General features: G+C 36.9%; 1 protein-coding gene across 3 annotated transcripts in view; it reads left to right on the top strand.

The window, feature by feature from the left end:
* LOC122567026 (cilia- and flagella-associated protein 298) overlaps window positions 1-16,925 on the top strand; it is a 104,916-nt gene that overhangs the window by 50,202 nt on the left and 37,789 nt on the right. The window contains exon 1 of one of the 3 annotated variants that reach the window (XR_006316672.1): window positions 15,723-16,306. The exons of 1 other annotated variant lie outside the window; for it this stretch is intronic. The gene's annotated coding sequence lies outside the window, so the exon portion shown is untranslated. Of the gene's footprint in view, window positions 1-15,722; window positions 16,307-16,925 lie in introns of those variants that run through there. One more of the 3 variants, XM_043725097.1, reaches the window with a different exon arrangement.

Raw genomic sequence — 16,925 nt, 5'->3', positions numbered from 1 at the left:
AATTCTATATACATAAAATAAAACAAGCAGAGAAATTATTAAAAAATTTATCAAATAAACAAAATAAAATTACAAAGCAAGAAATGGATTTAGATAGATACCATTTTATACAGCAAGCTTTCTGTCGTAAAACAAGAAAGAAGATAATCACGAATACGATGCACTTATACAGCTTCAATTCACATCACGTGTAATCGGTCTAATCAATTTAATCAAGTTTCGATGTATAAACTGATCACATTCTGCCGACTCTCGTTACACAATATAAGACTAATCAGAAAGATTTCAAAACAAAAAAGACTTCGATTTCACAGGAAACTGAATTAAATCTTTCTAAAAACATCCGTTAAAATAGATCGTTACACGGTATAGATAAACCAGATAGGATTGTATGTGTTTCAAACTCATGAAACACGCCTTCACCGGAATTAGAAACGAGCTTTATAAACGCGAATACACGGCATTTTATCACCACGTGCTGCGTCTAAGAATAGCCGAGCCAATCGATCGGTTAACGATCATCAATCTGGCTTTACACCAAATCAACTGCACATCATTACACGCTGGTTGCATCATATTTTATCCAGAAAAACTAATATCTCCATCATATAACAGACTAATATTTCCACACAACATTAAAATGTCATTGAACGAAACAAGAACGGAAGGAATGATCGCGCGACAGACTGCGTCATGCAAAGAATCCGACACTGACAGCGCGTTTTTCTTTTGAGATTTCACGCGAACCGAAACAATAAACTTGAAACAAACTGTATCATCCTCTAATACTAATCTGTAAGGATCACTCAAGCCGAGACAACCACCTGTCAAACAGCCGTTGCACGTTGTTTACACGAGCCTGCTTGAAGAGACAGTCACAGGAATCGGCGAGCACGTCGTTCGCCGCAGCGTCGCGTGCCGATAAACCTCGTTAGAGATGCTTTACAAGCGGGAGAGGCCGAAAAGCGTGAGCATGAATGTATAGTCGTCAACTGGTCGTACTTACGTGAATCGGCGATAGATCAGCGACTGGAAGAAGCCCCTGGAAAATCCACTTTCCGCAGTCTCTCCCTGGTCTTCCTGGGGGAAACAAATATGGCGGTGCTACCATTGGAGCTGCGATGGCTCCACCTCGTTGTTGCCGTATCGTACCAGAAAATCAATACTCCTGTTGCCACCAATACCGAGGCTTTTTCCTCGGAACGTGCTCACGTCCACAGGCAACACTACGATATTTTCAGGAACGAGGACTCGAATCGTGCCTATGTAGAACGGCGTTCGAGGAAGAAAGAAGAATTTCCGAGAGTTAACAAGTTCTCTCGCTTTATCTCGTTTCTCTGTCACTTTCTATCGTTCTGTTTGGCTATCCTTGTTATGATAGCTTGGTTATATGCTTCTCTGTCTCTGCCGTAGCTTGCCCTATTCAACGGTGGGAAAAAGTGGCCTGAATGGGAATCGGAAAATCAGATTTCCTGATTCCGTTAACGGGGCTCACCGACTGCTACCGTTCCTATTGTCGCCTCGGTTTACCAGTGTTTCTGCCTGCTCATTTTTTCTTCGTAACTGTTCGCCATCCATAGCCCACGGCAAAACACCGGTTTCTTTCATACAATTGAACTGATTCTTGAGTTCAGTTGGTGACAGATCGGTAGATGAGTACCGCGATGATGAAGCGCGTGAAGATCAATTGATCGATCTTTTCATTGTCTGGAACGGGACGTTTGATTTCGACCTGAGATGAAACAGAGCTTTGGAACGGGAAACTGGCCTGATTAAAGTTTTCTACAACAATGGTAGAAGTCAGCCTGCATTCCGTTTTATCGGTTAACTCTGCATCGGTGGCGATATCGATCCGTCCGGCCGTCGAATTCGATTCTGCGGTATTCTTTTTCATTTTACTTTACGTCACGACACGACAGTAGGAGGGATAATCACCGGGAGTTGGAATAATAATGAAAATTACTTTGCGTCCACGGAATACACCGGGTTTTTTTAATTAATTAGTCTGACACGAAGCTCCGCGATCTGTTTAATTTCCCGCGTACTTCCGATGGGCTTTTTCGCTATGCGCTCTCTTCCTTCGTCTTGTTGGGCAGAATCAATTACGAGTTTCGGTGTAGCTGAGAAAAACCGTGTTTTTCACGCATCGAATTACTTACACGGAACTATGCGGAGTTACTTACGAAACATAAAATCGTAATGAGACGAAACTTTTAGTTCATTAAGTTAACGTAACGATTAAATGGCAATAAGGAACCAATATATTTCATCCATAAATTCCGAATTGCTCATTCACAATAAAATATAAGTTAGAAATCTCACCGTACAACCGTACTCGGATGTTTTAATCAATATTCTACTGTATTCAATCACCGAATTATACAAGATATTCACATATATTTCGTCTATCGGAGAAACCAGTTGTTTCATTACCATTCCGTTAGGAAGCGGAAGAAACTTACGAAGTATATCGTCAGAAATTGTTCTCCGTAAAAAGAACATTGCCCTCTTAATCTTACATGTTTACAAACGTCTTCAATCTCTGCTTTCATTCGTTCCTTCCAACGTCAGGAAAAAGAAAAAGAGAATTCGCAGTCGATAATTTGTTTGTTCGACAAACAAATTATCTGGTGGCTCCGGTCAGACGAGGTACCGGTTATGAATGAAGGTACGAGGGAAGCTTTATTATGATTGTCTTTATTTCCGCGTCGTTCGTCGTTTCCTTGAGAGGGATGCGACAAAACAGGAAAGCTGAAGAACGAAGCCGCTGGCGATTAATCAACACTATTTCTGTCTTCGGCTTTTTTCGCCACTAAAAATAAACGCGAATATCATAATATAATCAATAAAGGCTGTCACTAAAATTGCATGAGTCCTTTTGTAGAATGAGTGAACTAACATTATTAGCGATATTTACAAGTTGTTTAGAACGCACATTCAAGTGCCAAAACACTTTTATGGTACCATGACGGAGCCCAGTCTGCTGTCTAAGCACTTGAAAAATTCTTGGCACCGCCAACTTTTCTTTCAATTAAATTAAAGAATTAATTTTTATATTAAATAATATCTTTCCAGCAATCAAAAACTTTCTTATTTGGTTCATTTAGTTTTCACGCTAATGCATATCATAATCTCGCGGTAAGCGTAAATAAATTTTCTACGTAAATAAACATTTCAATATTCCAAATTATAATAAATTTCCCCGAAAGATTTTTCCAGTATCTCTTTAATAAACCGAAACCACTAAATTTACTTACCTCTACTCTCGTGTCGACATCCTCTCCATTTTTGGATATATCTTATCGCGAGAAGATCAAAATTTTCATAAGCAAACGTAGAAATGAAGCGCACGTACGTGAAAATATTACCTAAGAAGAAACAGGATTATGATAACGTGGTCGACGTGAAATTACCATAGCAAACACGAGCTATGAGTGATTTCTCTGCATTTTTTTCTTTATTTCTCTCCTTTGCACGGTAAATAGCAACTGACTGGCAAGGCTAGTTGCGCCTGCAGTGAGTAAATTAGAACGGTTGGCTTACGTGCCAAAGAAATTGGCGTGTAGTCCCTGAAACCGCTGGGGAATTGATATTTCCGTGGAGCTGGTGCATAGGCATGCACCATACAACCTTTCTTTCTCGAAACGGCAACCTATATACGGTTAGTAATATTTTTAGAGTTATGAAAATGCAACGAAGCGATACGTCAGTTTGAAAATAAGCACCTGTCTCGTTGCTTTTGCATCGAATTTCCCCGTTTCCTTTTAAAATTGACACATAACAAGAAGAGGAAAAATAGACAGCAAGGAAGAAAGAGAACGTGTTCGATACTCCGGCGGAATCGCCTTCGAATATATCATCGGTTTGCTAGGAGAATGATGTAACTAGGAAAATAACATTTTCAGGAAGTCGGTTCGAATAGAAGTTTGAAGTAAAAAATTATTTAGCTAATAGTCTGTAGATTTTATGCGTATTCATTACTATTAGACTAACACAGAGGTAAGACAGTTCTTGTGAATTGTGACATGATAGAGCGAGTTCCGCCGGTGACAAAAATCTATATGAATTTCTATTAAATTTCGTACATATTCATACACACTAAATATACATATACAATTATGATTCAGCAAAGCACGGAATAATTTCAACCATAATATTTCATAACTTACATCCATGAATACATCCCTATCAAATGGCAATAGAATCGGCAAATATCCGGGGACAAATTCACAAGAACACAATGATTTACAACAAAATTACGTTCCCTGAAACAGTCAGCTCGATTCCGCGCGCTTCTAAAAATTGCTGAGAGATAACACGTGGTTTTATGACGGTTTTTATGAATTACCCGATCGAATCATGAAGTGATCGATATATGCGTTTTCGTTGTACGTTTCATGAAACTATTCATCGTCAACGAGCGCAAGTTATTTTGGGTGTGAATTATCCGATTTCTGATAACCGTCGAACGATTTCCCTCGGTCGATGTACGGCCATTCGCTCGTAAACGTAAATCAATAACGAAACAGAAAATTCCTGGCTCGAACATATATTCTTAGGTATGAAATCAAATGCGAGAAAAATAAGTCATTCACGATGGCCGCGATTCATGGTCTTTTATTTCTACGGAAAATCCCGCTTATTACGATCTATTGTTATGCCTATTAAAAAGGACTGGTCGTTTCAGATAATTCAGCACGAATTTTCTTAAGTCTTTGAATGACAGTATTGTTTGTTAATCATGGAATATTATAGTACAGTGGCGTAAAAAAAGTTTTCGGAACTTTTATTCATATTACAATAGGTAAAAAAATACACATAGTATGTATTGTGTATTTATTTTATACTTTCGCTGTATAGTAAAGAATTAGCCTGCATCAAAATTCGAATAGAACTGATTGTGAGGTACCCGCCAATATGACGGCAAGTCATTTTCGAAAATTTGTTCACGCTTTGTTAATGAATAATTATGGTTTATTTGATATTTTCTTAAAAGTTGTTCAGGAATATAGTACTTTTTATAATGAGATATATTTAATACTTAATAATTAACAGATTTGGGCATAAAAAGACGCTCTACATGTCTAAATGTCTAAGTTCCAAAATGTTTCGCACCGCTGTATAATGTAGTAATATGTGGTATTCGTTTTTGTCTTATTTATTTCTAAAAGATGGTCTTTGTTATTTAGAGGATTTAAAGAGTTAACTTAGAAGAGTTATTAAAGATTTTTATTTTCGATATAGAATGTGATCAAATTTTTCCATTTTCCAGTTTTTAGCTTTGATAATTTTAGAAATGGTCGGAATAATAATCAGGAAACACTAGATGCAGATATGAAGACAAATTATGTAAAATTAATTTAAACACACTTCCGCGTGAGCGCACTGTTACAATTTATGCACACCTCACAATTTAAATTATTAGAATGAAATCCAAGGTACATGTTGAAGTTAAAGATACACTGTGCCTTTTAACTCGTTACACTTGTCAGAGCTGCACCTATGATTTTATTTCGCGTTCCTCTTAATTGCAGCCAAACCGTGCTTAGTGTTGTAGATTTATCGGCGTCATTTGCATTTGACGCATATATGCAGATTTTCTGTGAAATCAGTTATGCGGAACCCTTGTATACCAGAAACCACGCTGAGAATTCATCTCGCTCGGAATGATCCACGAGTTTTGTTTTATGCTAACGACGTATAATCTTATGCATGTCGTCAGCTGTGTTTGTATTTCAAAAGGATTTTTTATATGATGTCATACTTTCTACAAAATTTATTACAATCTAAAAATATAATTTTAATATTCCAAAGTTGCTATTTAATCTTCTAGAAAATTAACAATGGAAACGCGATAGAAAGGTTTGTTCATAACAGAAGTGAAATAGGAAAACACTTGGAATTCAAAAAGTTTCCAAATGTCAGAAAGAACGGAATAAAGGCGAGAAGTTATCGGATGCGAGCAAATGGAAGACCAGCTGCGTCGAAGACCCGGCAATGTCATTTGCATCTGACACACTGTCAGTTAGTTGTGGGATTATCGATAAATTCAATGAACATTAGAGGTATTACAGAGGGATGTCCCATTTGCGACGCGTTCAGTTGAGGCGGTCTGTTAAAACGATAAGGTGGTTGTTGTTTATCGAAAACTTCGGAAAGCAATACTCTTCTCTCAAAGACATTTTTAAGAATTGTCTATTTACGAAATTAAATTTAAACGTACATACGAGTATGTTCTCATGAAACCTATTTCCTTTATACATTTATTAAATTAACTCTATTATTAAATTTACATTTATTAAATTAACCTTGAGGAAGATTTTTCCTTTCTGCGCCTGGAAAGTTATTAGAATTATTATCATCGATATTATTCTCTAAGATAAAATTGCAATTTGAGTGAAATTATTCGTTGAACAAGGCGAGGGAAAAGGTAAATAGGAAAAAAAGAAGATGTGGAAAATTAAGAAAGACGAAAGATCGAATAAGAAAAAAGAATTGAAGAAAAAAGAGGAAGGAAGAACGAGAAGGAAAGAAGGAAAATTATTATATTCAACTGCTCCTTTCCTATATTCCCTTCATAATAGATGAATGATATCCCAGAGTCACGAGGGAATATTTATATTCGATTTCATTTAGTATATTTCTAACCACAAAATTTCTATCTAATAATTGTATGTGAATAAAGTTAATATGGGAATCCAAGAAAATCCAAGGTACATATTTCTTTAGAACTAATCGACCCAGAATTATCATAAACTACATAAGTAGGTATCATTAGAACCTCCTTTGGAACTTCCACCAATCACACGACAAAAATTTGGTAAACGTGACCCCGCACGAAGAATCAAGAGAAAAAGAGCAAGCGAATCGATTGGGGGCAGAGTGTACAATTAATGTAGAAGATATACAGGCGTCATTTGCATCGTATATTCCGCGAGGTATGGGCCACAGATTATCAGAGAATCCATGGAACAGACAACGTGCACGGATACGAGGAAGACATTTGGCCCACATTTCCATTCATTGGCTCCCAGCCAATTTTCCCGAGAAACCGTCGCCCTAAGAACAAGCCGTCCTCTCTGAAACGACACCGGTTAAATTGCTAAGTCCAATCTTTTCCCTGTTGCCGTGACTTCCGTAGGTTAGCATGGTGACAAAGTACGTTTCACAATGGCGATTCATTGTCTTTCTGATCTCCTTTGCGCTCGTCATGCCGCAGGGTCTAAAGCGAGAAACACAGAACCGCTACTCCATCATGGGTCAAAAAGGCATTTAGCACGCGAATTCGAGTTGGAAGGTTCAGAATAAGTGGAGTCGCGACGCGGCTCCGTGCAAATCGATCGAGATCAGACGGTGTGGAGCCATTCGTCACATCCGGAGAGAACTGCCACCGGCGAATACTCGAAATTCATCGCGGATTATTACCAAAATTCCTGACATCCTTGCCTACAAGCCTTGTTGTCTTCTACGTACGTGATTCGTCGCGAGTCGCGTATGGAATTTCGGTCAGTATTATATTATTGCGTTCTAAGCAGCTGTCCGGCACTCGACGCTTCTGTGCCGTCGAGTTTTTTCGTAGAGACTGATTTCTTGCGATGTATACCTGTTTATAATTGCGAAATCTTTTGTGATAATAGGAAGTTTCTCCTAAGGATATAAATTACACATCCTCCTATAATGATAGAGTTTGGCCAATTCCATATCAAGATAAATAAATCAGACGAAAATAGATACAATACGTAGAATGTAAAACATGGTCCGATGAAGAATACATTTCTCATAAGAGTAATCTTTAATTTTTAGTGCGTAAAGGTCTGACAATGTTTAAATACTCTGACTCATCTTTGGTTTTCTTTAATTTAAGAAAGAGCAAGAATATTTGACTTTTCTTTCATTCGTCATTGAATTAATTTTTCTTCGACTATTTAAAGTAAAAAATAGCAGTTCGTGGAAGGCCGATAAAATAACGTTGAACGTAACCCTTATGTTCTTTAACAGGAATTACTCGATATCTTTCCTCGAAGCATACAAACTGTTGCAACTTTAAGCAATCTCCTGACGTTTATTTGCGACTGAACGTGCTTGAAGCCAGCAAGGATTGCGCGTATAAATTTCAACTAGGTTCGCTGGTCAGCTTAAGGGAGTTTAAGAGCTTGTTAAAAGTTGTTAGTTCTTCAACCACTTCCTTGCCGTGTCACGAAATAATTAAATAATTTTCTTAAATAAAATGAACCGAGAAATGGACCGAGTCTTGACGAAATTATTTTTTAACGAATTCGTTTTCTGCATAGAAGTATATCAAACATCAAAAACCGCAAAAGATATTTTTCCTGCCAAATAAAAAGGGGTATATATATACAAAGCAAGTAAAAAGAGCGAAAGAAAGACTTTGATTCATAACACAGCAACGGAATACAAGCCAATTTTTTTGCCCAAGCTAATAGAGAAGATTCGTTGCCTCTACCAGAAAAAAACGTAGCACCGTTGTTAGTATCATGAACGCTTTTTTTACGAGTTTAAGACGAAATTAGGATACAACAATATCCATGATCTTGTATAGATGTTGTATATATTCTTGATATATGTATTCTTTTTTCCTTTTCTTCTTGTTGAAATATCCAGCAACATCGTGTTGTATCGAATACACAACGTAAACTATAGTTTCCTTGACTTGGCCGTTAATAAAAAAATTAAATTTATTTAACGAGTAGTGTAATGTTTTTGTTAAGTAGGATTAATTATTTCTCTGAATCGTAATTAGGAATGTGTGTAGTAAGTACTTTGAGCTTGTAACCCATTTTTTAAAGGATTGGTATTAGGTAGGTGCATATGAAATATCGTTTTTTCAAACTTTGATGAATCAATGTGATCGATTAAATTTTTTCCTATTATCAAATATCTACTATGATAAGGCGGAAGAAATTAGCCATAAATCATGTGCATTCAAAGTGTTAAGAAGATTTTAATAGAAATGTTAAAACCTTATTATTGCTCGTCATGAATAGGCAGAAGTTTAAGTTTGGGAAAACTGTTACGAAAGTTGCTGGAAACATAAATTTAGCATCTGAGAAAGATTAAAGATATTCTGCATATTCGTTAATTTTTAACGAATAAATTATTTTCAAAAAATTGTTGGCGAAGAAAGGTCAATTTTAAGATTTTTCGAATTTTAGAATTAATAATTCTTATAAATTTGAAATAATGAAACTAGATAGTAATTTATATGTTTCTAAATATAAAAGTTTATTGATTATCGAAATGTTACCGCAAATTATTAAACATGATTGATAAAACAATATTTAAAATGAAGTTATTCGCTTAAAATATCATACAGGTACAGTAACAATGAAAATGACTCCCAAACACTCGAAACCTCCACGCCTAGTCTGTGTAAACATGTTCTACTTACGAGACCCTCGGCTGGCCATGCTTTTGTCCTACTACTGAAGCCGGAGTTCGCGGAACAGTTTGCGCCACGATATAATGAGATTCTACACTACACGGAAGCATCAAGCAGATATATAACACCCACGATTGCATACAACGTTCTACCTTTTTCAATAGAGATTGAATCACAGCTAAAGTTTACTTTATGCAACCGTGATTCAGTTTTACGTTCTCTAACTTATATCAATTTGCTAAATTGTCTAGACGATGTAACTTTTACAGTTTGACTCTTCTATTTTATAGGTTTTCAATATAAGTTTGAAATATCTGGAACAAATATTAAAAAAAGAGAGAAAATATTTTGAGATAGACAATACGGTTAAATTCCAGACCAGATAAATTCGTACTTTTTATAAACAAATACTTTGAAAATTTTAAGAAATGGTTTCAATTATAATTGATCTTTCTATGAGGACTTTATCCAGAAGATTTCTGTTTTGGGCAAATGTATGAATACCATAGACTGTTGTACCGTTGCCATACTTTGCCATATTAAGAGTGGTATACTTTGAACATTTTATATATTTTTGCATATTACGTGTATTCTGTATATTTTTGCACTCTTAAACTTCTCATAAATGTACAAACAACCGTATGTTTACTGGAATTGTATTGGGATTGACTTGAGTATGTAGGTACATATCAAACTTGATCCTATCCCTAGTAAGAAAACAATTCCAGTAGCGTAGAACCATTGATCAATAACAGTCGTAACAGAATCAAACGAAGCGTAAATAATTACTTTTGCGAAATATAGGCGGCAAAAGTACAAAGGTCGTAAAACTATGCGTAAATACTCGTACCAGATGCCCAAGTAACAGCACAACATTTCGCAATAATCCCGTTTCTTCCATTCCCACAAACAGTGAAGAGAAACGGGCGAAGGAGTTGACGACATGACGCGATGACACGCTGTTTACTTATCGCATCCAGTTCACGGTGCAATCGAACGAAAGCAGCACACATTCGCGCGATCCTCCGGAACAATGGCCCCGAGGGTAAATTATTTTGCAGTCTAGTTAACCCAGTGAATTCTTCGAAAGTACGTGAGTAAATACCGATCCCTGTTTCGTAACGGACGAAACTCGCGATAACAGTTTAACTTTAGCAGCGAGCAAAGGAGGATACAGCGACCGTACTCTCTCTAAATATTATACTCGAACGTTGAAGGGAAGAATAAACAGTCGAAGGCGAGAGTACATCTGATCAGTCCAGTTTATTCGAAAACGCGTAAATGCTATTTGTTAAGCTGAAACGCGAAGGAAGGGAATTATTTAATATAATATTTGTATCTTTCTGTTTCGATAATTCTAATGATAATATGTTTCTTATTAATCGATACTTTAATTTGTTGTTGTTGTCGTAATTTTCCTATTGTTAAGTTATTATTGGTCACAAATGTTTGATTATTTGAAGAATTCGTAGCAAGATATAACAAATTTTTGTGGCAATGTGTTTTCATAGAACTGTGTCGTAACTAACCGATTCCATTTTGTTGTTTGAAGTTTCTAATGAATAATTCCCTTTCAATTCAGCCAAATGAACAATAGAAAGTAACCATTTGGGTCAAATAAGCGATTAAATTCTTCTAGTTACTAGGTTGAAAATATGGTGGCAAAAAGTAATTTCATTAGCTGCAACATCATTTCGCAGCAATTTGTATTCACAATTATTACTCTACTATTATTACTTGTATTATTACTAGTCTTATATTATAACTAGGGTAATGTAGGATAATATACTCCACTTAACAGTATTACATATAAAAATTTTAATTAACAAATTTTTCATTCCTCTTCTAATCATCAACAGCTATTTTGTAATCAATAGTTACACAAATTGTTTATTGTTATCAATATAATAATTCACATAGTTATTCTCAAATAATATCAACAAAAATTGCAATTTAATTCTTCACCATATGATTTCGTTTTATATAAAAGATACATCCAATTCACCAAGGAATACTCTCAAAAAAATTCTCGTTCACAAAGAGTTAATATCGATCACTAGAAACACCACGAACTTCCAGAAACCTAATCTATTATACACATTTTGTTCCTTCAAATCGAACTATCGTTCCAATACGCAATGCTGGAAGAATCCTATATGCTATATCCTAAACACTCTGGAGGCTGTATATCAAACGGAAAGTAGGAAACGCGAAGTTACGAGTTTTGGTATTCCCTGGAAGACGCCCCGGGAATTTCATTTCACGACGGATCCCATCGGTAATAGAAAATAAACAACAATCAGGAATTGCATGAATGGATTCGTATCGTCGAGGAAACTGACAAGGATGAAACTTCGGGAACATCGATTTGTGGTTGTGTACAGTATTTAAAAAAAAGAAAGAAAAAAAGCAGTGAAAAGTGTGTCGTGGTAACGATATTCCAAATCATCAAGAGGATAAGAGTATCCGCCGTGCGGTCTGTATCAATAAAGAAACAAACCTAGCTGGTTCGAGTATACTTGGAGCGCACTCCACTTGCAATACGGCGAGGCGAAGCAGTTCACCAGGGGAGAGAAGGTTCGTTACGACATTGTTCAAAGTGCAACGTCCTGTGGACTTGTTTTGATCGATCCCTGTGTATGGCCTGTTGTTAGAGGCTAAACGCTTACATACTTGATATTCGAGTGCTAACGAGCAACGAATAGAAGGCTCTTCTTCGAACAAGGAATTATCACCGAGCAACACGAAACAAACTCGTCAGAATGCCAGCCACGAAACGAAACTTCTATAATTACTCGATAATTATTATTGATGAAAATAATAGGTTCAATTTTCCTATCTAAATCGACGATGATCGAGATTCAATAATATGCTCGTACGCGATAATGTTGCGAACATCTCGTCGAAAATTGCTAGTGACGTTCAGAAATGTTAGATCTGTTCGTTTGATAAGAATAATACGTGTAGAAACGTTTCTAATGCGGTTTACTTTTAAGATCTAAAGTAGCTGAAATATATTGGACAAACTGTTATGACCCGAAAACAGGGTCAGATACATATTTATATGTTTCTTTTATTATAAAATATCTTTATATCCTTGTTTTCATTATTTTTATGCTGTAAGATTAATTTCGGTATTGTTAGATTACGGATGTTTATATAAATTCGTACTTTTATGAACCTAAGTGAAGAAATAGGATATAAGCGGAGATCTGTTTCATCTTCTAAATGCTATCCTTATACATCCTCTAAATAAAAGTATTACGCTATTTTGAATACGCGAAAAGAAAACAAACTTTTATTGCTCTAACATAAAATATAAGCTCGATAATTAGAGCAAAGTACTAGTATCATGGAACAGAAAAGAGAACTTTCATAGCAGTTTCGTGACATGAAATATTCGGTCCCATAAATTATGACAACGACAAGGGAAGGCGTTTGGTAAAAACCTCGTGACAGCCTCGTCCCAGTTTTAACTAGTTCCGCGGGAATACCACGAAACGCAGGAGTAACGGAACGCAGACATCGTGATAATCGTAATAACCTGGAGATGGTGTCATCTCCCTTAATGGCATTTGCACTATTTAACCGACGTTGAGTGACAGTAGCTAGAATAAGCAAATGCGATAATCAACGAAATGTTCATCGGTAGACGGAGACAGACATCAAAACGCATATGCTGGCTCAATACGATTTGCGTGTTACGAACTGACCACGTTTGACCGCACGGAATAATTCTCGAATTTGGAACAGGGGAAAATTGTTAATCTCTAGAAATTTTTCATACCACGATACGTATGCGTTTTTGCACTATCCACAAGTTTACTTTAGCTTTAGCGAAGTAATTAAGGTCAGGGGACAATTACCTTTTCTGCACTTGAGGAGATCAAGTTTTAATACTTTAACCTATTAGAGACAAAATTCTATGAATTTAGCTATATTTCAAAATATAGCTAACGTAAGGTATAAGCAACGTAAGGTTGGGAAGGTGGAGAAAAAGCGAGCAAAAAATTATTGCTTTTTTCCGAGTTGGTCATTTAAAATAAAAATATTACAATGTCACATAAAATATTAGAACAAAATCAGATACGAAATGCTATCTTATATTATTATAAAAATGAGAAACATTAGCCATTTTATTAGTAAATGTTATGTAGGACGATATTTGCTATTTTCTCCTTATATTTTAATTCTACAGTCGGATTCAGTTTTCAAATCAGTCAAATCTTCTGAGGTTCATCATGCTCGCCACAGATAGACAGATTAATACGACGAATCCACGTAGAGCTAGGTTTCATAAATGAAACGGCATTCCTGGCGAGGAGGATCGATTTACCCTGCCGGACAAACTAATTTCTCAGGCTCGTCTCGAACATCGCTGCACTGGCTAACTTCGTTACAACGATTTACAACTGTTCCAAATTCATGGTAGACTGGTTCTTATTGGTTTCGGTTCCAAGACTCCACGGCTGCATCAGCATTAGGTCATTAGGGAAACCCTGGAGGGTGCATACACGATCTTGGAGAACTTACCTTCTCGCAATTTCTTGCGATTCGTCTTAATCCGAGGATAAAAACTTGTCTCTGAATTGTATTTTCAAGAGATCCTTTCTTTCTTTTCTCTTTTATTAATCGACGTTCGATATTACAGAATTACTTGATTAAATTCTTAAATTTTATTATCTTATATTTAAAACATCTCCAACTGCCAACCAAATTGAAAAATTCCAGGAATAGACTTATATGAAATATAATTTACTCTTATTTGTAATTATTACTTGAAATAAAAATTTAAAAGCTGTTCTAGGCTAACAATGCTCCAAAGTACAATATAACAAACATACTTTTGAATCCCATATTATGGAAAAAATAGAAAGTATATAGAACTCTTGGAGCTTAAAAAAGAAACAAAATTTTTCACGATACAATTAGTTGAACTTACGTGTGTAACTTACGATATTATTTATATGTTGGTCATTGTATTTAATTTTAATCCTTTTAATCCTTTTTCTGGCGTAAATACAGTAATCTTTCGGCTGTATTCAATCTCATAAGTTTCCACTGACACTTCACTCTAATCTCTGCAGTAGTATTATGTAAATTGAGAAGCATCAATGCCCGGCTATCGATAAGCACATTGTAATTCGACCTTAAATGTCAGACATCTATTAAAATTCCCTGGCTAATTTCCAATATGTAAAACGTTATTGAAAACCAACCTGGTCTGTTACCAAAACGATATTTGATATAAATGGTAACAACCGAAATTCCACAAATCTGTCGACCTCCTAAGTTCGCCAGAAAAAACGAGAGTTTGTTACAAGAATAAATACCAACGTCGTGGAATGAATCATTTCGAATTATTGCAAGGAAAATCGCAGAGAGTCAGCGCTAAATCACTCGGATGCTTTCATGAAATCGCGAAACTTAGTAAATCAGTTTCGTCAAGTATTTCCGATCGAGTGTTACGAAAAATACGTTTCGTTAATTTCAACTAGAATCTTATTACGACCCTTCTCTTCTCGAATAACGTCGTCCGATCGATACAATCAGGTCTTCGACGAGTTTTCTGCTTTCACTTTTCTGTTTTTAACCTAAACAACTTTGTTAGAGAAATGGAAACATATAATTAAATTATATACAGGGTTCAAAACAATATTATGTACTTCTACAATATTGTTTATAAGTGTTTGAATGTCTCACGCAATTTAATCAAAATATTTATGTTCTAAACTGAAGCAAGTAATATGTCTAGATTACTATATTTAACTACATGTTTATCTGTAATGAATAATTCGCATCTTATACAATCGATATAAACTTATAAAATGTTGCTGGAAATACATATCTCAATCGGTTTTCCTGGAAAGGAAAAAGATAATTTAACTTTTTAAATGCCTGTTATTATACAACTGCTGTGTGGAATTATATCGCAAAAGAACCATATTTAATTAAATCATGAAGTTGTCGATCTTGTAAAAATAGTAGCTCGTGTAGAAACGATTCAAAAATAACCAATACGAATATTCCATATCTGTCAATGCTGAAAGCGTATATACATGCAGACATGCTAAGAAAAAAGGTATACGTGTAACTGCAAAGGAAAGAAGGAACGAGAGAAAGAAGGACTGAAAGCGCAAGGTCGTGAAACAAGAAGCAGGAAGGCGTAGAAGATGAGGCAAAACCTAGTCAGGGGACGCCCTGGTGTCGATGTTGAGCGTCGGTTGGCGGCGTCAGCGGTGGTGGCGGCGGTGGCGGCGGTCGATGCCACCAGATGCCACTGTGGCGCTAGCATCGCTCGAAAATAAGCTCGCCCAAAAGCTCTACCGACTGCAGTAGCCCGGCATCCGTCGGCGCCGCGGCCAGGACGAAAATTTCCCGCGGTTATATCATATTCCACCGTATCGTGTGAGCCTCGCCGATGGAAGCTCGAATGGCAGCTCGAGGTTAACCGAGAGATACGAGACGATCGACGGAACATTTCGTGTCGACCATCAAGATCGTACGATAAAACAGAAACGAGAAGGGAAATAGAGAAAAGAAAAAAAGAACGGAAAGAGAAGTAAAGAAGAAATAAAAGAACGGCGACCATGAGGTGGCAGCCACGATTAGTGGACTGAAAGTTATTAGTCAGAGTTCTCTCTGGTTACCTGACCTCGCTGTGCTTCGACGGAAACAGCGGGTTCTTGGTTCGATCGAGGCGCGGTGGTTCACGAGATCGCGCGACAAATGTACACGGGGGTGGACAGTGTGACATAGTGCCGCGAAGTAGGCGACGAAGAGCGACGGGGAGGGAGGAAAAGGCCAGTGAGCAAAGAACGCGGGAAGAGGAGGAGGTGGGACAGGATGCGGGGGCACAGGAAGAGGGCGCAGAGCCCCGACGATTTCTCTTCTTCTTCATAGGGGGTACCGTTCCCTTCCTTTCGTCGCGGAAACAATCGAGCTTTCTCTTAAGTTGTCTCGTCTGAGTCTGTGAGCTTTTTCACACACGGGTAGGACGCGCCTTCAGGAGCTGCTTCGCGAATGGATGGGTCAAGGGGTGGTAGTCGCGATTCAGACCGAGACTCGGTTATTACTCCGCGTTCTGTAATTCTAAAGTGTCTTCTTCCGTTTCTTTGTTACAATTCGTATAGTGTCGTATTATCTCATTTAGTCTTACAAGTGACATAGGCATCTACAATAGAAAATTTTAATAAAAATGAAAAGGCGTGATTTCTTTAAGAACTCGGTTGGCCCAGTTTCGAATGATAGGATCCATCCAGTGAATGTTGCTAGAATCTCCCTAGAGAGGATCCCCGGTAGCACGTGAAAAGGGTGAACCTGGTCGACTGAAAAAAACGTTGCGAAATTGTTTTCACTCGTAGCTTCTTCGGATGTACTCAGAAATATACGAGTCCGATATTTTTCATGGAAATCAAGAGAGTCGAATGTCTAGTACACTTTCAATTACGTTTCTTCCGTCATTGAAAAGGATTCTCGAGATCCTCCATTGAGAAAGGCCAACCGAGGGGTATGCTGATACGCG

The sequence above is a fragment of the Bombus pyrosoma genome, linkage group LG1 (assembly GCF_014825855.1).
Source record: "Bombus pyrosoma isolate SC7728 linkage group LG1, ASM1482585v1, whole genome shotgun sequence".
Lineage (NCBI taxonomy): Eukaryota > Metazoa > Arthropoda > Insecta > Hymenoptera > Apidae > Bombus > Bombus pyrosoma.
Note: the sequence above shows the minus strand (reverse complement) of the source record. Positions and strands in the feature narration are given on the sequence as shown.